The sequence below is a fragment of the Melozone crissalis genome, unplaced genomic scaffold (assembly GCF_028551555.1).
Source record: "Melozone crissalis strain CALT ecotype California unplaced genomic scaffold, PUWL_Pcris_2 ptg000081l_1, whole genome shotgun sequence".
Classification (NCBI taxonomy): domain Eukaryota; kingdom Metazoa; phylum Chordata; class Aves; order Passeriformes; family Passerellidae; genus Melozone; species Melozone crissalis.
Window position 1 is genome coordinate 1,803,550 of NW_026535858.1, and position 26,025 is coordinate 1,829,574.

The 26,025-nt window shown below is 44.8% G+C and overlaps 1 protein-coding gene across 4 annotated transcripts in view; it reads right to left on the reverse strand.

The window, feature by feature from the left end:
• Positions 1-26,025, reverse strand: part of PLCB4 (phospholipase C beta 4) — a 178,972-nt gene that overhangs the window by 90,955 nt on the left and 61,992 nt on the right. For 3 of the 4 annotated variants that reach the window (XM_054290255.1, XM_054290252.1, XM_054290253.1), the window contains exon 3: positions 22,710-22,777. The exons of the other annotated variant lie outside the window; for it this stretch is intronic. The gene's annotated coding sequence lies outside the window, so the exon portion shown is untranslated. The remainder of the gene's footprint in view (positions 1-22,709; positions 22,778-26,025) is intronic. 4 annotated transcript variants of the gene reach the window in all.

Consider the following 26,025-nt stretch of genomic DNA (forward strand, 5'->3'; position numbering starts at 1 on the left):
AGAGAGAAGTGGTGGCAGGAACGCTGCCAGCATTCCAGGCAAGGGCAGGGGGGTCACTCACTGACCAGGCAGCTCAGGAGAGCCATGGCAGGGATCCTGCAGGGGAGGAGATCAGTATTGCCCCATGCTGCAAACAGACCAACACAGCAATGGGGAACAGGCCTGGAAAGGTGAAAGAACTGATTCTAGATGTGAGGGTGGAGGCCAAAGAAGGAGCAGTCTGTTTGGCAGCCATCAAATGCAGTGACAATCAACAGACATAACCAGTTACATCATAAACATTGATAAAGGGACCCTCGCAGACACAGAGAGAAAATGTTTTGCCATTTGCACTGGCTGGACGGACTGAAGTGCTCTCAAGGGGTGCTCAGCCACTCTGGCCTCCCACAGCTCAGGAACAAGTGGCACACAGGCTCAGCAAAGGCACAGCCCATCACAACACAGAGCAGCACCTCACCCAAAGCACAGAGACCTCGCAGAAAGGGAAGGCAACATTTTTATGTGTCTAAAACCAGCTTTGTCTGCATCACCATTAAGCATAATAATTACCATTGCGAAGAATAAAAACTTGAGCCCAGCAGGCTTTTCCCATAAGAAAACTGGTCAGCTAGTTCAGACTGCTTTTTTTTCCTGTCACATACCTATTAAATGCCTCAGACTGTTTAATGTGATAAAAATGTCTAGACTGGTTTTTGACTGAAAGCTGAAGGAAGAGTGTTCTTTGCCCTTGGCTAGCAAACCCCTTGTAAGCACAATAATGTGAATGCTGTCCTTCTGCAGCCCACACTTTCTGCATACATCCATAAATCCATTGCAGCAATCTTCAGAAATCTTGAGATCTGATAGACCAGCCCAGGGAAATATCAAGCATATAGGTGCAATATAGTATATATGTAAATACAATACAATATATATGTAAATACAATATAGTATATATGTAAATACAGCGTTTCTTTGCAAGGAAAAATCTGCAGTTTATAATCAGACTACAGGCATTGCTGAGGAGAAGAAGATGACAGCACCTGTCACAAGCCAGTTAACAAAATCTCCCCAAAAAATCCAAAAATATTCTGCTGAAACTGATAAAGAGCAAACCAGTTGCTGAAGCAAGCAGCAGAGTTAAAGCAAGGAATCCCAATGGGCACATTAGGAAAAGCATTGCCACATGTGAGTCACTGCATTCAGAGCTTTGTGGTCCCGAGCTGCCCTCAGTCTCCAGCAGCTGTTTATTTTTGTGTAACAAAACTTCTAACATAATTACAATCACTCTAAACTTAGATGCAAGCACAGAGTTTATACTAAAAATACCTCTGGCAGTGAAATTCCCCAGCTCGAGTGGCGCACACCCCCAGCCCTTTCTGCGTAGGGGCTCTGAGTGTGCACCTGTGCAGCGGGTGTGCTCAGGGGACAGGTGCATCAGATTCCTGTCAGCAGGGGGATTCATGCTGGAACATCAGCTGCACACCATGGAAAAGCGTGAGGGGAAACACTATCCCTGCACACCACTCCTTGTGGCCAAGCCCTGCAGGAAACAAAAGCTGCCAAAGGAATTCATGGACAGCAGGACGTGACAGGAACATCACTCTGGCCTGGTCACAACTGGACTGTCAAACCACATATCAGAGCCCCACTTCCACCTTCCTGTACCCTGTTTGTTCCCAAAGCAGTCCTCACATCCTGAGGACAATTTTTTGTTCAAAATGCTCTTAATCTCCCTTTCAAGGCCCTAATTAGATCTTGTTTTTGTGATCAGGCCATAAAGTGCACTGCCAGTCACAGGAGCTGAAAAAGAAACAACAGAACACACCCTGCAGGAAAACAACTCAGGGCTTGGGAATATCTATGGGAAGGTTGTTTCAAGGGAGGAAAATGGCAGTTTTTCCAAATCAAAAGACCAAGGGCAAAAGGATTTGTACAGTAGAGGTATGGACCCACCACTGAGGCAGAAACTGGTTCCCATTCTCCTTAAGATACCATTTCCCCTGAGCAAGTCAGAATATTCCCCTCTGTTAAAGGCAAGAATGTGTTTTTTCAGCATTATCAGGGAAGGTGATTTTATTGGTTGTGGAGCACTTGGATACTATACAACTCCACTATACAGTGGAGAACAGACCAAGCAAGATCACTGGTCACTGTCTAAAATGAATCTTTTGTGAAATAACTATGTGTGCAAACTGAAAGCTTGCACCAGGGAGGTTGCACTGTGGGTTTGCTGTTTGCTTGCTTGCTTAAATATTAATATAGAGTTTAGATCATCAATCTCTCCTTTTGTCAGCACATCTCCTGCAGGGTTGGTTCCTGTACAGTCCATGTCCAAGTCAGAGGGTGCTTTGCACAGTCACGGCACGGCTGAATTGAATCCCTTCTTTGCTCCATTTGTTCTTGTCTTTGGGCATCTGAGTGAAATGGCACGTGGAGGGAAAAGGGAGCAGCCCAGGTGGTGTTTCTCTTGCCATCCCCAGGAACACAGAGTGGTCTGCAAGTGCTTTGAGCGGAGCAGCTGGCAGCAGCCTCCTGAAGGCAGGCAACCAGGCTGTGCTTACTGACATACCAGCTTGTTGGCAAGGCTGCTTTGGATGGCAGATAAAAGCAGCACAGGGAAGGGAGAGGCTGCTGCTTCTCCTGAAACACAAGTGGCTGGCACAACACCAGAAATAACAGATTTCATAAATAAACTAACCAAGCTTTCCCTTCCTGGGTTGTATTTCTGCTGGTTTCTCAAAACCTCGATCGCATGGGTTCATTAAGGGTTAATGAATAATGCTGCTCGTTGCTGTATGCAAACCAAGATCTGTGTGTGAGCAAGGGCTGGGCTGTTGGCTCACACTGAGTGCTCCTGGTGAACCAGGTGAAGGGCACGGATGTGCTCAGCCAGCAGGCAGGCAGGGGACACCCGTGTGTCCTGCTGTGTCCCCAGGCTGGTGGCAGAGGGAGCTGGAGCCCACCCCGCTGAGGGCAGCCAGAGGCTCCTCCCTGCAGGGACCCCACACAAACCCCACAGCCCTGTGTCTGCCTGCTCTGCTCGCAGTGCCAGCAGGGCTGAGCCCCTCGGAGCCCCCGGGGCCGGGAGGGGACAATGCAGCTCCTGTGACTGAGGAGAGCCGTGCTAACCCTGCTGCCAGCCCGAGTGCCCCCATCCCAGCCAGGCACAGCCCGACACGGGTGGAAAGCTCTTGTGCTTTTGTTCTTTTCTGCTGCTTCTGTGCAGCGACCAGGTGACACAGCAGCCACAGCACCAAGGACACACTGGAGCACTCACAGGGCCAAGAGCAGTGAATTCCAAATTGCATCTCACACACACTGATGGGAAAGACCACCAGCATTTCGAAAACTGGCTGACTTTGAGAATCATTTCTCTCACCTTTGATACTCTGCAGCCCATTTTGCCAGGACTCTTGGTCTGATCTCCCAATCCTAAAGCAAGTTTGCCACTTCTTAAATTTTACAACGTACTGAAAACTCGGCTTTATGATCTGGTTACAAAGCCATCCAGGAACTTGCTTAATATAACTTTAAAAAGCAAACCCACAGCCAACAGGTACCCTAGCTGGTAAGCTGAAACATTTTCAAGAGTCTATTTATTTATTAATAAATCCCATGATTTATTAAGAAATTGAACACAAAGAAACAGCAGAACTTGTTTTTGAAGCTGTGGTTAAACAACCACCTGATCTTGAAGTTCAGGATGGCAACACTTGAAAATCAGGTGGAACACAAAATCCTGCAGGTGCTGGATGTGATAAGAAGGGAAACCCTGCTTTTCCTTGGAAATCCAAATTCACACACAAGATAAGGAGGAATAAGTTACTCAGGCAAACCTCTCACTGTGGCAGAACTATCAGATCTAGGAAACAAAGGCTGCTCTTTACAAGCTGTGTAAGGGACAGTACTCCATTACAATTAAAGAAATCAAACTTCCTTTTGCTTTCACACCCAGTCCTGACAGGCACAAGATAACATTATCTCTACCCAAACCTGCCTTTCTCAGCTGTGGCTGTGTTTTGGAGTAGAAGTACAAAACCAGGAAAGAAACCGCGCTGATAAACTGAGATAAAAACTCCAAAGCTAGCAGAAAGGCACAGAGTAGGTATGAGCTCCAGCCACGCTCCCTGAACCCCTGTGACTGCCTGTGCCACAAACTGAACTTGGGCTCCATCAGCAATCCCACCAGCAATAATACTCTGCAGAGTGGGTGGCTTTGCTCAGCAATCAAACCTGCAGCTGCACTCAAGGCATGCCCACACAGACCTGCCTTACCAGTGTACTCAATATTGTTTACAAAAATATTCTTTAAAAAACCCATGCGCTACATCTTTAAAGTTTCAGTCAATGTTTTAAACAAGAAGAAAAAAAAAACACATATAAAAATTAAGGGGTTTTTTTTGTCTAGTTTGTTTTTCATACATGAGTATTAAGAGACTTCCCTTTTTTCCTGCATCAAGAGTACAGAGAATTCTTCTGCTCTCACACAGAAATCCTCTGTGTGTGACACATGCATTGAGGGATGTTTCCAGCTGGAAAAAGGCGGTCCCTGAGTGCCCACACTGGTCAGGGACCTGGTGTAGGTGAGACCCCACTGGCAGCAGGGCAGCAGCAGCTCAGGAATGCTCCAGCCAAGCCTTCAGTGGCACACTCACAGTGTGCAGAGGTGTGAGCCAGCTCTGAGCTGGCTGTGCTTCCCCTGCTCTCTGGGGTCCAGCTCCTCAGCCCCACACAGCTCCCTGGCTGCTCTGTGAGCTCCTCAGCCCCACACAGCTCCCTGGCCGCTCTGTGAGCTCCTCAGCCCCACACAGCTCCCTGGCCGCTCTGTGAGCTCCTCAGCCCCACACAGCTCCCTGGCCGCTCTGTGAGCTCCTCAGGCACACACAGCTCCCTGGCCGCTCTGTGAGCTCCTCAGCCCCACACAGCTCCCTGGCCGCTCTGTGAGCTCCTCAGCCCCACACAGCTCCCTGGCCGCTCTGTGAGCTCCTCAGCCCCACACAGCTCCCTGGCCGCTCTGTGAGCTCCTCAGCCCCACACAGCTCCCTGGCCGCTCTGTGAGCTCCTCAGGCACACACAGCTCCCTGGCCGCTCTGTGAGCTCCTCAGCCCCACACAGCTCCCTGGCCGCTCTGTGAGCTCCTCAGCCCCACACAGCTCCCTGGCCGCTCTGTGAGCTCCTCAGGCACACACAGCTCCCTGGCCGCTCTGTGAGCTCCTCAGCCCCACACAGCTCCCTGGCCGCTCTGTGAGCTCCTCAGCCCCACACAGCTCCCTGGCCGCTCTGTGAGCTCCTCAGGCACACACAGCTCCCTGGCCGCTCTGTGAGCTCCTCAGCCCCACACAGCTCCCTGGCCGCTCTGTGAGCTCCTCAGCCCCACACAGCTCCCTGGCCGCTCTGTGAGCTCCTCAGGCACACACAGCTCCCTGTGCCACAGCCAGGCTGCTCCCAGCTGCAGGGATCCTGGGAATGATGCTGTGCAGGGCAGCCATAGCTTCTGCTGCTCCTGTGAGTGCTGCTCTGCAGTGCATCCACAGCCACCCAAACCAGGCTGGCTGAAAGCCCTCTAGTATCACAAAGCAACCAGAGATGATTCTAGACTGCAGTGATACTATCCAAAACTCTGCAGTAACATTGGTATTTCTTCAGAACAGCCTGCAGATACTGAAACCTTCATAAATCACTCTGTACAAGCAGTGTTGCTCTAATACTGATTTTGTGTTGTGAAAATGAGTACCTGCTCCTCTGTAACATGGCAAGACACTGAAAACACAGCTCTCAAATAGATTTCTGTCATCCAACTATGAGCCCCTCCAGGCAGGTGCACTGCAAGCTAAAATTACTACAGCCAAAGCATGGGTGAAATCCAAACCCTGGGTTTGTACTCCAGCCTTTAAAATTGGAAGTTTTCTTCAACAAATCCACTGTTTAAGAATTAAGTTGTGACTGAAACTCAGGAAACTGAAGCAAATTGAACCAGGAAAAATAGGCATTTTTCCCCACTGACTCCAACCTGTGCTCAGCTTACATACCACTGCTCAGGAAGGGCCCAAGAGAACCCCACAAGCATTTGAAGAATTTGCAAACAGTGCTTCAATGTAAACCCTCCACTGGCCAGAGTCAAGTGACCCATGTCAAGAACACCTTGAATAGCACATCGAACCTATTTTGTTGTCATTCTGCAAAAGACATAAGCAAACAATGATAAATGGTGGCAGTGAACACACGGAGATGACACAGAAGTGCTCTGCTGCCTTCAGGGAGGAGCCCAGAGCCTCTGCTGTGAGCACTGGGAGAGGGAACTGGGATGGTGGCACACCTGGGAGATGCAGAGGATGCAAGTGCCAGGCGTTCTGCTGGCAGAGAACCAGCCAGTGCGACACACGTGCTCATCACAATTTTCACAACTTGTTCTGTTGCTCCCAAAGCCCTTGACAGCACCTGGGTAAACAGGAATCTTTGCATCCATCTTCCACACAGAATCACAGAACCAATTGCATTAGAAAAGATCTCTGGGATTGCTGAGCCCAGTGTTTGACTGAACACCAGTGTGTCAACCAGAGCAGGGCACCGAGTGCCACATCCAGCCCTTAATGGAACACCTCAATTCAAAAAGATGACAGAAACTACAAACCCAGAGGACATACACCAAAACTAAATTGAAGGGAAAATATTAGACAGCATTAATGACTTTAAAGACATTTTGTCCACTGAAATCTTACAATAAATGGTACAGGTTTACCTTTTCACAGAATGCTAATCTTATTGTTCATTAATATATGCTGACATGTAGTAATCAGCTTCTTGAAGTTAAAATTTTTGTAGACATCTGGAGGGACCAATGGTCTTGAATTAAAAGAGGACTGTTTGATATTTTCACCCTAATTTACAGCACATTGTATCTATTCAACTGTTCTTAAAAAAAAAAAAAGGTACAAGGGGAAAATTCCTCTTTACATCTCTTTGGGATTAGAAAATCAAATTCTAGTACAGTCATGCACTTGGCTGTGCACAGCACTGTCCATCAGATAGTTGGAAAGCTCCCCAGAAAAACAGACCCCTCTCACAGACAAGGAAAAAGCTTTGAATGACAGAAAACAGAGATGACCTAAGAGAATAATTGCATTCTCACTCTGCAGATGAGCAGTGGCACTCATTTTATATATCAAGGAGCAATTTTCACCAGAACTTCTAATCTGACATGGCAGAACAAGTCCCCTTGTGCTTTAACATCCTGACTGGGTGGGATGGCAGAGTTTGCTCAGCTGGATGGACACAGCTCCTCCAAATCCAGGTCTGAGAGCCAGGGACATGCCACAGGAGCAGGGGGATATAATGATAATTATAATTACAAAGCTAATATACATGCTCAGTGATGTGGCCAGAAACACCTGTGGGATTCAGCTAACTCACACACTTCTGTGAACTCCAGAGAATCATTTACGTGTTTCAATCTTTAAATACAAGTGCAAATCCAGTCCAAATACTGTGTGAAGTCAAAGCACAGCTTGGTCCCTCCATGTCTGAGGTCACAACTCCACCTGCACCTCCCATCCCACTCCTCTGAACATCTCAAATGCTCACTAATCCTTTCCCTATGGATTCTGGTTTGTAAGGTCAGCTTTCTGACAGTCACGGAGTCACAGCTGCCACAGTCCCTATCAAATGATTCAGGGCAGCCTGGAAGCTCATTCCAAGTACAACACATTCTTGCTTGCATTCTTGCTTCTTGTCATCACAGGATTTATCCCAGCCCTCTGTGAGAATTACCCCCACAGAAGCCTCTAACAGATTTCCATTACCACACACGCTAATGATGAAATAAGCACCCTGCTTCTACTTCATTTTGGTGCTCCTCAATCAGAGCTGCCAACATTTCTAATAGTCATTGCTAACAGTAGAGCTAAAGTAACATTCAGCACCTCATCATGTAGGATCTGCCAGATTTTCAGCTCATTTGCAGGTTTTTTTGGTCTTATTCCATGCTTTGAATATGCTTGGATCCAAAGCCATTTTCCCTGAGGTACATTCCAAAATTCACAAACTATATGCTGCAGAGGAATCTGCAATTTATAATAAGATTTAAACTTTGCTTAGTTTTGTAATTCCCTCTATTAAATCACTTTTATTAGATGCTCTTAATGTAAGTGCTTTACCAGAATGGTCATTTCTTGGAAAATATGACTTCAGCCACATTAAAGCCACCAAGACTCCTATTTGCAGTGATCTCTCAAGAGAAGGGAAGCAATACAAACAGACTGGGCAGACTAAAAAGGACAGACTAAAATCAATGTGAAGATGCCATCAGGTCTAGTGGCACATCCAAGTGCTGTCAGCTGCACAAGATGTGACTGGGGCTGTGATGCCTGAGAGGCTGCCCTAGAACAAAGTTGGGATCCATTTAAAGGCCTCAAAGGACACACCTTGGGCTGTCACACGTTTCCACACTTTTATAAGTTTTTAAAACCCATTTCCATGTTTGGTTTAATTGTCCAATTCCAGCTCCAGGTTTTGCAGTCCCATCCTCCTCAATTCCCTGTTGTTTACACCTTTTTGGGCCTGAAGCTGCAAGTTCTTGGGCTGGAAAAGGATTGTGAAGAGAACTTGCTAACACTTTACATGGAAGTTCAGAGTTAGACGTTAATGCAGTACAGAATCTGGAAAATATGAAAGCTAAAACTTAGGGCATCAGGTGAACTCCACTTAAGAATAAATACTGGCTTCACTTTAATCTGATTTTTTTCAGCTGTGCTCTACGTGCTTGGAAATACTAACAAGCACAGCTTTTGTTACTAGATAAGATCTTGCCTTTTGGGTAGCTCTACCTCAAATTATTTCTCTCCATAAAATGAGCAGGCTGTTCTAAATTCAATATTTAGTGACTAAAAGACCCAGAAGATTTAATCTTCTTATGTGCTGCCAATCTCATTCAAACTAACCTGTGCCTTAACAGCAGGTTTTGAGATTTTGAATATATGTGCACACACACATACAAACAGTTTATATACGTATGTAACATATATGTAACATGGATTTTTCAATGCACAGAGACTGCTTTGAGATACCTCATTGTTAGCTAAACATACTTAAATTTTTTGCATGTTTACGCAAAGTTTAATTGCTTCTAAAGGATTCAGGGTTACAAGTCTTGTGCAGAGGGACACAGATGTTAGATTTAATAAATGATTGAAAGACTAAATCCCAATAAATCACTAAGTGTCTGGCTTCAGGAAGTTTTGATTGTTAATGTACAATAACTTCAACACTTTTTAGTAAATTAAATAATGACCGTAGCTTCATGAAAGGTGTTTATAAAAGGTCTGTGCATCTTTACAGATAAAAACCCCAAACAAACCAAAATCAACCCAAAAACCCACAAACAAACCCTAAATATAAGACAACCACCAAAAAACCCAAAGCAAACATTAGGTCCTTGAACTGAAGGAGCCTCATAAAATAATGTACTCATAAAATCATGTAATTATTCAGACCCAGGAAGGGCCAAATCCATTCCACTCTGAGAGATGTGACAAACTTTCACCTTTATTGCTCCAGAGGAAACCAGCTCTGCAGGCAACCTATTCAGAGGCTTCACGGTTCTTTGCCCCGGAGAAGATTTTCCAACTCTCAAAGGTTTCCAAATTTCAAATTTCTTACCCCAGACAGCACAGCACATGGATTTTCCCTTTTTTCTTTGCAGAAACCTATTGAATATTTCAAAGCCATGATCAGTTCTGGAGACTGCCATCTGTCCAGAAGCCCCTGAGCTGCTGTAGAAGATGATTGCTGACAGACCAGGTGGTGCAGGGTGCTCCTCCTGAGGGTCTGTGCCCAGCACTGGGTGCCCAAACCCTTCCCAGCACTTTGTTACCATGAACAATTGGCAAGCACACCAACTCCAGTAGTGACCATTCCTTCAGAAGCCATGGAGAGCACTACAACAAAAAACCCCAGGCCAAAGCAGAAGCACACCAGGTATGACTGAGCTCTAGTGCCGGACTTGCATCAAACCCTGCATGAATTTCTTGAAGAGCCCTACAGAAGCTGCCTATAGGCTCTTTGAAAACTTAGCAGTAGATATTAATTTAAGATTTCTGGCAAGTTCAGTGGTTCAATGATTTTTTTCTCCCCTGAAATACAAGCAGTAATTAAAAATACTGATTTTCAGTATGACCTATAATCAGGAGTTCAGATGTGCAGACTGGCAGATGTACAAAACGTGCATGATGTAAGAGACGAAACACCAGCCCATACTGAGCCAGTGGGCAGAAGGGATCCTGAAAGTGATCCTGAAAGCATCCCAATTTATGCAACTTGGCTGGGAGTACTCTGCTTAAAGAACAAGCCATTGAAAGTTTGAAAGAAATGTGGTAAATATTTTTGCTACATAGTTTCCAGTTTACACAACTCTGAAATAGTTCTCCTCTTTAAATATAGGATATTTTAAAATCAATTATTACAAAAATAAGGATGCTCAGTAAATAGGAACACAAATCTTAAGGGCTGCAAAATAAACTGGATTTTCTCTCAGTGCCAGACCGATGCTTTTAGCTGCTTCAAATAGAAAACAAATGAGGGACCAAAGCACTTTTCTACACAATCCTTATTACCATGTTTAGGACACTGAAACAAATTATAGTACTGGCATGAGATTTACTACCTAAAATTTTCAATGCAGCTTCTTTTAATCCTGGATTTAAAAGATGCAGGGACTGAAGGAAGAATGAGAACAGCATGAGCTTTCTGAGCCAGCTTTCCAGGCTGTCCCATCTGAGAAAAGAAGTGAGGAGCAGGGTCCAACAGCAACATCAATGCTGTGATCTGCCACCACCTACAAAGGGTTAATGACCCTGACTTCACTCAGCACCCACGCTGTGCCTTGCACCAGGGCATCCTCTGGTACCTGGGAGGTGATGCTGGAGAAACAAAGCAAAGTGGAGTCTCCATCCATGACTTTGCAAGGACACAGCAGCAGGAATCTCTGCTGAGCAGGAACACGTACAACCTTCCAGTGCACACCTCTGCTCTGTGATGCCATCCCACAGGGAGCCAACACTACTGTCTGACCACCAAGCACCAGGAGAATGAAATCTCTTTTCTCAGCTGGAAATTGGGATCTCTCTGGCCATCGGAACACTGCAGTAAGTGAGAGACAGGCAATCAACAACACATAATTAGCAGATCTACAACTTCCTCTTGATTGCCAAGGCTTGTATAAATAACGTGTAGACACTACTCCTCCTGTCTGAGGACTAAAACATGTTTTGTTTTTTAATGGTATCTACACAGCCAAGGAATGCAGCTACCATTAAAGGAACCTTCAGTGACATCAGCATGTTTCAATTAACAGAACTAGCTGGCTAATTCCTGCCAGTACTTATGTCTATATTTAGATTTATTTGATAGTTGCAGTAAAATTAATGAGTGAACACAAACTGAGAGTGTTTCCAGGATTTGGACCCAACTGCTGAGGAGAAACAGGACCTCGACTAAATTCCTTTTCCTGTTAGCTTCAATCTGGCCACATCCCAAAACTTTTTGGGATTTAAATAATTTACACTCAGCCAGTCAAAATGTTCCTGTACCCTCCACACAGACTCTTTCACAAGAATTTCAATGGGGAATTAAAATACACCACTCCTGCCTCTGACAGCAGCAAACATTTCAGAGTAAGCACAAGGCAAAGATGAAAATTACAGTGGGAGGCAATCACACTCATTTGCCAATGTAACCGAGAACTCTACAGTCCTTTTCTAAGTGTAATGAATTTGCAAATATTAAGATTCATGTGATCACTTCACCTCAGCTTAATTACTCTCCCAAGAGAATACCATATGCATAAGCAGTGCCAGCTGTAATCCCTGATTCACAGTTTAAACACTTATGCACGATCATCTTCTGCGAGAGAGGAGGAAAGCCCGCATTACAGACGGCAGAATTATAGGAAGCAGGGAAGGTGACAACTCGAGGTTTGCCAACCCTGGAATTACACTGAATGCTTTTAACTTGAACTCCTCCTGGAGCACAGCCAAGGATCTGGTATCAGGGGATGCTTTAGAGCAACATATTCCGCATGCAAAAGTGCCAAGAGAATATGTTAGGGAAATTAAATCGTTCTGTTCCACTCCTCAGCACTCATGGAAGCCCGGGCAGAGGCTGGTAATTAGCTCATTTACATGAACTCTGTGCTGAAGAGTATTTAAAGGAATTCCAGCAGTACAGTGTTGCAGGGGCAGGACAGCGTGGCCTGACTGCCATCCCTGTGGCTGGGGCAAGACAAGCCACTTTTGGCTGCACGAGGATGGGCAGTAGGACGGCTGGAAATAGCTCCATCTCTGCAATTTGACAGTTCAATATGTAATTTCCTCACAAAGAGCCTCATCAGCGTCCCATTGAAGTGGACTGCAGAGCTGGATCAGGAGAGGCAAGGAAGGCAGCCCTCAGTCCAAGGGCCTGTAGGAAAGCAGGGATCACTCCTGGTTCATCCAGCTATCCGGGGGCTGGGACCAGCACAGGCAGCAGGGCAGGCAAAGCTTTCAGTGCCACGGGGGATGCTGTCAGGGCATTTCCTGCAGCAGGTAGATGTTACCTCTACAGGTTTTCACACAGTGGAGTTCAGGGGTTTATTTTGAAATAACCCTTCCCTGTGTATGTGTTTTATCTTCCCAAACTCCAATTCTCCAGTTTTAAGCCTTCCCATTCCGAGGTTTGCCACTATAAAAACGTGGCAAGGTTTGAGGCACAATGAACCATATTTAACAGGGAGAACAAGTTATACATGCACATTACTCTGCTTTACACCACTAATTATCTGCTCATGGCTCTGCAGTCACTATGGTACATTATCTGTCTATAATCTCATCAATTTTGTATAGGAAACATGCATTGGAGAATTAATGCCCTTTATGATGATACAGCTTCATATCCTGCTAATGAAACACCAGCCCAAAAGCTGTTTTCAAAGCTCCACAAATATTACATCTAATCTACTATGCAAACATCTATCTTGGAACCCTGACAACAAGGAACTAACTTTTAATGCTTTCATAACATTTGCAAGTTGGAAAAGAAAAAAAAAAAAGAAATGTTATGTTATGAGTCAACAGGATCCTCCTCTTTATGGAAATTAAATGCCAAAAGCAAATATGGAATTCCCTCATGTGGCCCTGTTGTTTTCTTCAGTTTTCCCACAGAGTTTAAAAAAAAAAAAAAGCCTACATAGGGACTTTAAATAAATAAAAAAAAACATGCACTGCAGACAGAAAAAAAGCTATATATTTCTACCAGCTTTTAAAGTTCCAGATTTTATGGATAAGGTTCACTGATAGTACAGCACCTTAGGTGAGACAAGCTTACTTACAAGTTATTAATCACCCAGTAAGTAAATGAGAAGAGCTAAAAAGAAAAGCAGATAAGCTTTGGACACAGAGCCATGGTCTTAGGACTGACACAGAAATAGCAAAGTTGAAGCTAGAGAGATTTTTTCCCCTTGATCTTCTGATCTTTCTGACAACATTTGCAGCCACCCCCCACAGTCCCAGGGAAGAGAGAAGCAATTCTCCAGAGCATCAAAACCAGATGCACAGAAGAATGTTCTGGCTTAGCTGCTGGAACTCCTCTGTGATTAACCACCAATCCAACTCGTGGAAAGCTAATTTCCAGTCATTATTATTAAGCACCACGAGGTAAGGCAGAGCTTTTCTCCTCTTCTGAAGCTTTGTGTGCATAAGCCCCTGGTGCTCTCCCCCCAGACATCTCCCTCTCCAGAGACCTTTCTGTCTGCATAATATGGAGCACCTTCAAGGTCCTCAACATGGAGAGAATTATAGCAGTCACTTTTTTACTAACTTTGGGGGTTTTTCCCATGCAGAAGCAAATGTAAAGAAACAAAACCTAAAGTTTCCAGTTGGCTTACCACCTCTAAAATAGTTTTTCTTTAGTTTATGGGGGAGAGAAGTCCCTCTTGTTAATGTTATGGAGACTTACCTAACACTCTTCTTTTGTCTCTAACATGTGTTTCACAGAGGTGTGTCCAGATTCCCAGTGACCCAACAGACTGTCAGCTACACAAAAAGCTTTTGGATCACTTCCCTAAATTCCTCCCATGTCAAAACCACGACAATGTCCCTGCTGTGAAAAACTGAAGTGATGACCCCATATGGTGACACATTCACCAGCAGAAGTCTCAGCCCTCATTCTTAGACCAATTACACCTTCCAACCAAGATGTGACACGGCTATGGATTCATGGCAAGCAGTCTGATGCTCCTCTGTACTTTGTGCTTTATGCATCTGCCTTTCCATATTTTGGAGAGAGAGAAATCAGTTGTTAAAAACAAGCAGCAGCATTGGAGGATTTGCTCAGTGTGACCTGGGCACAGGGTTCCCTCTCTTTTCTTCTCTTTCTGCCCAAGATCAGCTGCTCCCAACAGTGGTTGGTGCCTCCCACTAGTGAAGGGCCCACAGGTGGGCCTGTACCTACAGAAGGCTCTTTCATTCCCAAAACCACTGGCACAATGGGCAAAGAGAAGGGGTGACAGGTCAGCAGAAGATAAGGAGGTAGAAGCAGACATCTGATTGCTCTTTTTTCTACAGCAAAGGATAAAACCCCCCAGCAATATTAAAAAAGATGTTATGCACTGCTGCAAGCTCATGATTCTTATCTCTGTGCTTGTCAGGCCGTTACTTTCTATTTGGTTAAGTAAACTTTGTATTTGGTCAAGTAAACTCAGCATACCAAAACATTGCCAAACATGGTTAGAAAGTAACAGAACCCAGTCAAAAGGCATTGTTTGAAGGGAGAAATTTAGATGGATGGCAGGATACTTGCATACAACACATCAATCAATTATGCAACCATGTGCATGACTCAGTAGATGTGAAAGATTATTCTCCTCAAGGAACGTGCTTAAAAACATATGGAACAATAATATTTCTCAGTAACTTCCCTCTACTCTGAGCTCTCTCTGTCCATTAACAAACACAAAGGTGCCACAGCACTGCTATGGACTGCAGAACACTTCATTAAACCCTAATCTCTCCCAGGAAACAGCAAGAGCAGGATCACAGCCTGCAGTTGTTACACCCAGCCCTCACTGCCCACACTGAGTGACTCCTGCTAGCCGTGTGTGAAACTTGCTAACCTGCTATGCCCAGACCTGCAGACTGACTCTGTTGCTTCATAGGACATAATCCCATAACAAATATTCCCCTTTTCTGAAACCAAGCAAAGCACAAGAGCTGCCACCCTCCAGGTGATCACCAAGCACTGAGAGCAGCATTACTGTAGGACAGTCACACAGGGGGAGGTCACTGGCACAGGGCCAGATCTCCAAACCGGCCCAATATTAAGACTTCAAAAGAATTTCACTCCTTTTCAGGCTCATGATGAAGTGTGTGAACTCTCAAGTGCTCAGCACCCAGTGAGAACAAACAGTCCTGTTTGTATCACTTGTGCAGCAATTGGCCATTTCTCTGAGGACATTATCAAAAGCTGTTCCAGCTTTGTTCTTTTCAACAGCCTTGCTGCCTAATGGCACCAAACATTTCCTGCAAAATAAAAGATAGGCTTACTTAGCTTTTCAAAATAATCAATTTGCAGAACTGGGGCAGGGAACATGTGGGATGTATTAACTTGTCCTGATTTTCAGGAGGAGCTGTCAGTCCTGTATCAGAGTAGGCCATTCTCTTGCTGCAAAAGCTTTGCATTTCAGGAATTCAGAAACTAGCCTGGGGGAAAAAAGAGCTCCTTTCCTGCTGAACTCAGACATGAAAGGATCCGAGCTCAGAGGTGCCTTGCTTTCTAAAAAACCCCAAAGTTCTCTGAAATGTGAGTACATTCTGATAACTTGTGCAAGTCAGAAAAGCGAGTTTCCACAGTCTGGCATTCCCTCTATACAAAAGCTGTTTCTGTTACAATTACAGTTAAGAAACAAGAGCCAAGTTTGCTGACTGAAGCACAGTAGATGCTCCAGAAAAGGCTGCTTTCTGCTTAATCTCCTGACAAAGCCAGGGGATGCAGAGACGTGACATTGTTTACCATCATTACTCTTCTTCTGACTGTTCTTCAATAAACAAGAGCTCCTTTCTACAGGCAGCTGCTTCTACAGAGGCAACAAGAGCTTTAGTCATAAAACTGAATTCAACTTATGCAGAAAAATCTTTAAACTTTTTCCCTCCATTTACCTTATTTTGAAAAAGTCTTTATTCCCCCACACACTGCCAAATTCAAGTACTGCTTCTTGGCCTCTATTTTGGCAAACATCTTGTAAGGATCCCTTAAACAATGAATAGCAAAACCACAGTTGTGGAACTAAAACACATACCAGGTAATAACAGGGAAGTAGCAGTGCTTGCAGAGCCTGCTTCCCAGTCAGGAATTGCTGCAAAGCTGTGGAATTTCAGTGGTATTCTGTTGTCATCTTATTGCAGGGGTTCCATGCTGTTATCTCCTTATCACAAAAGTTCCATACCTGCTTGGTGTTCCTCGTGGGCAGCTCCTCAGAGCACTGCCTCTTTCTCCTTCACACAGCAGCCACCTGACTCCAGTTCCCTCCTCACCCAACCCCACTCTTTACAGCACTCCTCTTCTCACTGGTTACACCTGTGCCCTGTTAAAGTCAGGCCTGCTCCTCATCTTTGCTAATTGGCCCAGCTGCAACTCCTTAGGGGTGAGATTACTTTCTGCACTACCTTTGTTTTCTTATATTCTATCCCCCTACAGTATCCAGGCACCTTTGGGTCTCCTAACACTATTCCTAGCACTGCAGAAGCCCTGTGCAAACACACAATGCCTTCATTATTAACACATCCAGGTCCTCGGGCAGCAATCTCTCTGCAGTGGAGTTTTAGTCTCTATAAAACTGCAAGTAATGGTGACAATTTTCAAACTCCTAAGGGCCAAATTTTAGCTTTAAATTATGCCTCTGTTAACCTTCTGTATTTTCCTGCTTCGCCAGTTCTCCACTGTATTCCCCCTGCTGTCCTTTGTGGCAGCTCCTACATTTCAGAAAACTCAGCAGAGCTGTAACTTATTCCAGTTTTCATACTCATCCACTGCAAATACCCTCACAAGCAAACCTGGGCACCACTCTTAGAGCCATTGAGAGCAGACAGAAAACGCCAGGGTTTAATAAAGCAGCACAAGGAAGCCTACAACATGCAGGTGAGCATAGCAGCAGGAGCTGTAGCAGGCTGTGCACAAGGCAGCCCTGAAACCATCCCTGACACCACACTGGAAGCACGGCTTCAGCTCACACTCAGCACAAATCACAGCAAACTACAACCCATTGAGAAAATGGGCTTTGCTGCTCTGTGAGTTTACAAAAATGCAAACTACAACATTACAGCCTCGTTTTCTAGCGATCTGCACTCAGATGTTGCTCCCGTGACATCATTAATCTCCATGGAAACCTCAGAATAACTGTTGGCCTGAAATAGGTTCTGTCATCCCAGATCAACTCAAAAGTAGTCCAGCAGAAGATCTTGTATCTCATTTTTTTGGCTGTACATTCTTACCAGCACAGCTGAAGAGTTACAATTCCTGCAGCCACTCTGAAATAGAGCTTTCATTCCTAACAATCAGAACATACATAAAGTGAACTATTTTTCCAGCTGAGGCTGAGATACAGAGATTCAAAGATTACCTACTTCTAGAATAAGATATAGGCTTGAAAAAACCCCAAATGATGTGCCTATGTGGAATTTTACAAGATGATTAAAGCCAGGAGAGCAGGCTCCTAAAATTCCTCTAGATCTCTGCACAGCATTATCCCCTACAAGAAGGGAGCAGGGCAAAGCCAAGAGACTATTCTGAAGGTATTGATTAAAATTTCCTTTTGAGAGAAAGTGTCTATTCTAAATGTCTGTTTCGAGTGGAGCACAACCAGATGGGTCATGTTGGGTTTTTCTTTCTCCTTCTCCACACCAATCACGGCACTCTCTATGATTATTGTCCCCAGCACGGGGTCAGCAAAGTTCCTCAGAGATGTTCCACCCAGCTAACAGGTCCTCTGCAAATGGGTTTTGCGCTCAGTTGAACTCAGAGAGTCACTAAATGTCAGGAAAGCTGTTTGCTTGGCAAGAAGCCCTGTGCACAAATTGGTTCTACAAGGAAAACATGCTGCCTGGCTGTCTACAAATGCAGAACATGTTATACAGACATATAAATAATCTGGCTTCTCGTAGACCAAAACTAAGGAAGTAATCTGGAAACAGGGAATTTGAGACTTGCACAGTTGTGTCACACTGCACTAAAACTGGCATTATTGAATAGAATTTGGTCATTGCTATCCATTTCTAGAGCTAATTAGCAAATTGCTGTATAAATTTTTCTGAGATGCAAGAAATAAAGAGGCAAAAGAAAACAAGGGGGGGAATTAAAATAGTACATGAAGATTTGTACCTATTCATTTTCAACAGTATGGAAAAGAGTTGCCTCCACCTAGAGCTGCAAGAACTTTAGATATTTCCAGAAAAATAAAAGAAAAAAAAAGGAAAAAAATCTTGAATTCCTCAGATCTGATCTTCCCAACTTTTAACTCTTGCATGTCATTCCATGATCACAGTTTATCTCTATTGTGGCAGAAACCTTCTTTTATTGCATATTTGTCCACTTTCAAAGCTAATAAAGTCCTGGGGCTGTCTGTATGGCTGGGTTATTTTAGCTACTGCTGTCCTATGGTAGAACAGAAATTTCTTAGCATGGGGTTGCTGACAGTCTCACCAGCTTCGGTAACACTGCTGATGGCAAACATCACCCAGGTACACTGTCGAGTCTGGGGTTTTTGTTTGATTGCATTTTAACTCTTGGAGCAGCAGTCAAAGACTCTTCTAGCAATGGCAGCCATGAGGTGAGCCCAGGGGACCAGACCAAGCATGTAACCACACTGTTAGTTGTCAGAATATTCTTCTGCAGTTTGCTTCTCAGGAGCTCGGAGCCATCAGCAGCATTTTGGTGTTAAATGCTTTACTTGGTGTGGTCTCACTGTATCATCAACTGTGTTAAACTCATAAGAGCAAGCTGAAAATAACAGGAAACCAAGCTGACAGATAGCTAATATAATGTGCTAACCCTGACTAAAATTCCAGCCCTGGAAGCCAGGCAGGGGTGTCCAAGGAGAGACAGCAGGATCGCTGCCCACGCCTGTCTCTGTGCATTTCCTTCCAGGTCTCCACCTTTATGATGGCCTCAGAACTATGGAATCACTGTGCAACATGAGAACACAAAACCTTCCAACCACACAAGAATGACTCAGTAAATTGGCTTAGAGCTAAAGCAATAAATTGCTGCTTGTGGGGGATTTTTCTCCCTAATTCTGAAAGTCTGGCTCACCTTCCTTTTCTCTGGCTCTTGCCTCTAGGAGTAAGTTATGAAGCCCTAATAATCCTGCTGCTTGCATGAAGGGGAAATTGCTTGGTTCTTTCTCCCCAAAGACGCTTTTATGAAACATTCAGACTTCACCAGCTCAGCAAACAGAATACAAAACACTGCCCGCAGCAGAGAACATCAAGGTATAAAATACTTGAAGAACAAAATGAAAAGGCAAGTAATTTCTTCTTTTTAAACTGATGTTAGGTTTCACAAAGGGGGTCCTCAAGTTTTTGTAGAAGACAGGATGTCCTGGTTGCTTCTGTTATTCATCTTCTCCACAATAAAGTGTCTCCTCTGGTCTTAGAACAATTAACTCTAACAAACAGAAGCAGCAGGGACAAAAAGCAAAGAAAGAAAGAAATCCACAAAAGACAGCTGAACTTCCAAGCATTTATGGAACAGACTGAGGACCAAAAGAGGCAACATCTGACAAAGGTGACATATTATCCTTGAGAGGCAAAAGCTCAGGCTGTACCAGCAGCCTGATGTTGCAAAGCAGCTCCCACTGAAGCAGCAGCAAGTATCAAAACAAGGAGTTTATTAATTGCTGTAAAGTCACTGTGTCATTTTGTTATACAAAAAGCACCAGACACAGCAGCAGCTGAAATGTTTTAAACGAAGCCCAAATTTTTTGAACTTGCTTATTGAATATGAACTCTTGTTCCCAGTATTTCCAGCAAGTTCCTGTGCTCAACAGATCTCATCCACTGTGCGACCTTGCGCACATTAATTAAAATAACAAAGTTCTCTAATACCTGTTATTTCAAGGACTTCTGTTGTCATCTTATTGCAAAAGTTCCATGCCTCCTTGGTGATGTCTCACGGGCATCCCCTTGCAGCACTGACTCCTCCTTCCTCACAGCACAGCCACCACACTGCAGCCCTCTCCTCAGCCAGCTCATCCACTTTTTTGTAGCACTCTTCTTCTTATGGGGCACAGCTGTGGCCTGCTAAGGGCAGGCCTGCTCCTGATTTTGGGGATTGGTACAGCTGCAGCTCCTCAGGTGTGAGACTGCCTTCTGCACTGTCTGTATTTTCCTACATTCTATCCCCCCACAACCTCAAGTGCAGCTTTTACTTTCAGGACTGCTGTGAGAAAAGCTGGACTCTAAGAGAGGATCAAACAAGCTTCCAAGCTGTATACAAAACATGGAAAGTCAGCAAGGCCATCACAAGGTTTAATTACAGAAAGCAAATGCAGCTGATGAAGATGAGCCTTGATGGGTCACAGAATCTTGTTACAAGTCAGTGAGCTCCAGTGCTGAAGTTTAGATTGGTTTAAAATTCATGCTTATCTATACTTCTTAAAGAGCACCTTAAAACTAAGTCCAAACACAAGCTAATAATTTTTGGCATTTTGAAGCTTCAATAATTGGAGACTCATTTTCTTTCAGGATACACACACACACATAAGCATCCATGTGCACCAAACCACCACTGCAAATGCTTTCTGAACTCCAGGACAGCCTGGATGTTAATGCTCTGTCATAGCCAAATGCTTCATTATCCACTGGGTTTCTGAGCAGCATGTATTCTCCTTGGCCTCATAGGAATGCCAGAAATTACTTGTGTTGCTGTTTGTCAGTTGCCATGCTTTGTCAACTGTTTCACCCTTTGGGAATATGAAATCCACCCACAATTTCTCAGGTTTGCATTAGTTAAGTTCTGCCCAGCATGAGCTTTATCTTCAGGAAAACAGCAATATTTTTCAAGAATTCTAATCCCTGGTTATAGCTAGTAACAAACAGATTCAGTTTAGGGATAATCAGTGCCACTTGAATGACAAGCCAGGACAGAGGGGAAAGCCAAGACACAGCAATATCTGTATATATATCTGTATCTATACATATCTGGTATATGCATGGAGAATATGGAGCTGAGGATGTGAGATGAGACAGTGGGAGTTGTCTGGCCTGGAGCTAAACCCGTTTGATGGGTGACAGAGGCAGTTCCAGGCAATCCCTGTACAAGGCAGTACTCCCTCCTCCCTCACTGTCTACGTGAAGCATTTTCTGGATAGCACAGACTGCAGAGAAAAAGACTGAAACATTCTCAGCTGCCCTCTGAGACTCCCTGGGGTCATCCAGAGCCCTGCTGACACTGGCCCAGGAGATGACAGCTTTTAGGCAGACTGGCCACTCAGCAGTGATTGCCACCGCTCATCACTGAACCTCACCCTCATTTCCCAGGAGAATTCAGCACATTAGAAACCCACAAGGCACAGAGAGCCAGTAAGGAGCAAGACATCCAGAGCTGTACCTGGAGTTGTTTAGGGGAATAGTTCCCTTCCACTGGGCTTGAAAAATTGGATTTTCTGGATGAAAAACAAGTACTTTTAAGTGTGGGCCACTGGCTCCAGTATTTGTTATCAGCCTGAAGGCTTTGCAGCAGTTTCATCAGTTGCCAGTGTTGTGCGACACTCGTCCATGGCAACAGAGTTCAGAATTCAGTCATGAAGAAGTCTCCCATTTAGTGAGAACAGGACTAGATGGAGCATTTTGCCGATCTTTTTTGTTGGCCTGGCTTTGCCATGACAATTCCTGAGGGTGGCATGGACCAAACCAGGGGTAGCCAAGTCCAAAGGCTTTGCTAAGGGGCACTTTGGGAAATCCTAGAGCTGCTGAGGCAGCCCTGCTGTACAGAAGCATTTCTAACTGCTTCTCCCCAGAGTTGCTCCTCACAAGCTGGTCATTTATACACCACCACCCCTGACTGTTCCTGACAAACTGAGCAGGCTCCAATTGTGGCAATAATGCCCCTTCTCCAAATTCCCCAAACACCAGTTTCCCAGCAGCAACAACCCGTGCTCCCCACTGTTACCCAAGCTTTCTCCTCAGTTATAAAGGTGTTTCTTTTGAGTCCTGGCTGTCTTAAGCCATTGGATCAGGTAACAAAGACTTCAGTGGCACTCCCAGCTCCCTGACCTCCCCTCCAACACCAGCAACTTGTTCCTGTCTGCAACAGACAGGATACTCAGGCAGTGACTACACCACAGCACAAAAAATGTGTCTTTCCCTTTGTTCTGCAGGACAACACTGGCTCCTGATGAGGCTCACAGCCTCATTTCCACAGAAACAGTGCTAGGCTGACATTATAAAACACTGAAAGCCAACACTGCTGGGAAACACATGAGCCCTACAAACTACATACTGAAGTCTCTGATACTCCTAAAGGGTTTCAGCATACCAAGTACAGGACAATATATGAGTGATATCCCCATATATGTGTGTGTGCACAATTGGTCACAATAGTGGAATGAGAGTTCAAACTGATGCACTGAGAGAGGGACAGGCTCCATTAGCAGCACATCTGCAAACGGCACTCAGCTGTGATTTCTAGTTTAGGAGTGAGCAACTTACATAGGAGTTCTGTGCTGGGTGGACAATCAGGGGTCTAACTGGACTGCTGTGCTGGGAAACTCTTCCTTCTGTGAAGCAACAAAACAAGATGATCAGTCTGAGACCTGGTGTTATCTGCTAGATCTCACTATTGCAAAAACACCCCGCCCATGGCCCACAGAGTGCAGTACCCAGACAAACACTGCAGAACAGGACTGGGTTCTGCCACTGCTAAATCCTTCCTGGGAAATGTTCTGCACACAGAACGATGGACTGCGGCTGGGAGTGCTGGAAGCTCTGGATGAAGCATCTCATTCCCCACTGCAGCACGCCAGGACAGCTTTTAACATTCATAAAGCATCCTGAATGATTAATAATCATCACAAAGGAGCAGCTGAACAGTGCTGCCACATTTATCTCTTCCCAGAATAAATGCTAGCTGATTTTGTGTTTCGTGTCTTCCTTAGACGAGCAACATAAACTTGGGAAGATTTCACTCCAGAATGAGTAACAGACAAGTTCCAGTAGCAAGGGAGTGCTATCCCAGGAGTACAGCATGACAGCTACAAAGCACAAGGCTAATGATCCCCCTGCATCCATTCCTAAGGTTTCTGAACATCCCACCTGCCCTGGGGCCAGGTGCACCCTGCTGCAGCTCAGGTGTTTAGCAAGGACATGAGGGTACCAGTGCCAGGCCATCCTGGCTGGCATTGTACCAAAACACAGCCAAAGTCATTGCACGCCCCAAAGAGCTCATGGGAACTGCTGCCAGGGATTCCACACCCCAAAGAGCTCATGGGAACTGCTGCCAGGGATACACTGCTGAACTGGGGCTCCTTGGAAGCACTGAGGAAACACTTTCTGCACAAGAGCCTCAAAACTGGGCCTTGCTCACAGAAAAGGGACTTCATTTGAGCCACTGAAGAAGGATAATGAGGCAGCTCATCGGGGGGCATCCTGTGCTGCAAGAGGCCACAAAAAGAGTATAAAGGTCTTGAGTGGAGAATGGGAAAAATGAACAACAAAGGGTTGGGGCCTGGACTGGTCAGGGGTGAGAGTGTGTTACTTATTAGCAAGAGAAACAGAGCAAGGGCATCAGGAATCACGGTGTAGAGCACTGAAGTACAAAAGGCAAGCTGATGTTTGATGTAAAAGGAGCCAGGAGAGACAGAGGCTAAAAACCATGAAACTATTTCAGCTTGGTGAAGTAAGACTGCAATTAACAAGGCAAGTTTGCTACAGTCAGAAGAACACAACAATGAGATGTGTGCACAGATAAGAAGACTTTTCCAGCAGATGTTCCCCATCTGCCATGCAATCCCCTCAAGCACCAGTCTTCAGCCTGCGAGCCAAAGAGAGCTGAGTAACAAATAAAATTGTCACTCAGTGTCCTGGGGCTGCTCACAGCAAGTCACAGGCAAGAGGAAAGCAGCAGAGAAGTTTGGGGACGAACAAGGAGGACAAAGAAGGTACTGAAGTCCAAGAGTGCACAAAAGGTGAAATCAGCTGTTTGCTGTGTGAGTTTAGGAGAAAACTGAAGATTAAATAACACCAAGTGCACCAACAGTAGATGGAGCTGTGAGATAAGAGGAAAAAAATAACCTTTAAAGGGCTAATTAAAATAGCAATTGTGAAAACGAAGGCACAAACCCTTTCTTCACCCCCCAGAGCTGAATGTGGAGCAGTATGACAGCCATGCCACGGCAGCAGAAGGAGCTGCAGCACCTTGTCACTCTTCCCTGCCCTTAGTTAAGGCAACACTGCCCACACTGGCACAGGTGGAATCCCTGCCAGCTTGCTGCCAGCCATCTGCCAAGCACCAGGCACAGGCAAACTCAAGCTGATCTAAATCTCATCAAGTGGCTGCTCCCATTCCCCACACTTTGCATTCTGCTTTACATTCTAACACCACCTGAATTTTTTCACAGAAGCACAGACAAAAATTGTAACCTGTTTTCTGGGTTATTTTTTTTTTTTAATGGAATTAGTTCTCAGAAGCCTGTTGATCTCTGGAAAGAACAAGCAATACTGTGAGATAAGGGCTAAGGAACACTAGTGATGTATAAAAAGATCTGCAGAGACAACTGGCATCACTCATTGCCATGAGGAACTGTGTAAATGGACTTCACCAACGAAGGCCCCCTCATATCCAGAATCCAAACAAAGCTGGACAACTCTAGTAACTCCAGGTGGAACTATGAATTTGACTTGAAACTTTTCTGTAAACAGGAAAAAACCCAGCCCTGGTCCTGCATTAGGCAGCATGCAGTGAGCCTGTCAAGCATCAGAACAGCTTCATCTGTCAGATCTAAGAACTGCTCTAGGACAGGCTTGGACACCTTGTTCTTCTGTGAACACCCTCTGAGGAAGTGAGTTCAGCCTTTTCTGAAATTAAGGCACAAAAATGAAATAGCTTCTAGCCCTGCTCACTGAAGAAAGATCCCAGCCACATTCCTGTGAGAACAAGCAACAAAAGGGACATTTTATATAAACTTTAATTCTTTCTTCCTCCCACAACTTCACAAGTCATCTCCAGTCACCTTTTTACAAGGAAAGAACTGGAACCTCCAACACAATGCTGCAAATCTTTTTGGAGCAAGACCACACACATGATAAGTGACATTATCAGAGCTAGTTTTCAGAGACTTGGAAAAGAGCCTATGTCCAAAAGCTTAATGGCTGGTCTCAGCAGTCAGCCTGATAAAAGACACCATCTGCTTTTACCAGTCTGACTTCTTAACTTAGGGGGGGAAAAGGGAAAAACAAAAAAGAATATTTTATATCTAAGCAGCTGATTGGCAACATTTACTAACAATTCACAAGAGGTGCCACTGAGGCCTAACTCCATCACATGGCGCTAACTGGAGTCCAGGGCCTCCTTAAGTTATCAAATGGATGGTCAGGTGGGAACTCTGTGCATACTTACAGGATAATACATGGAAGTATATGATTAATTTTATCAACAACAACAGGCTGGAAGCCCAGGGTGAGTTTCAGTTTGCAGCCACAGAAATGAGTGTACAGTCACACAGCTGGCCTGCTGCACATCAGGCAATCCATTTCTCTCAGTTTTGTGAAGCTGAGCTTTAAACCATGTTGTGCAATTATAATTCACCACACTGAAACCTGCTGATTACACCATGCATGCAGGACTCAACTCATTTCCAGACAGAGTGGAAACCACAGAATGGTTCTGGGGCCCTTCAGACTATTAAGACGTATGCTAATTAGTTGCTACTTGATAGTAAAGTATAGCTAGATGTAAACTACATCATGGAAGAGCTGTTGTCTACATCTAGCTATGTGTATTTGTTATTTAAAACAATTTTACATATTA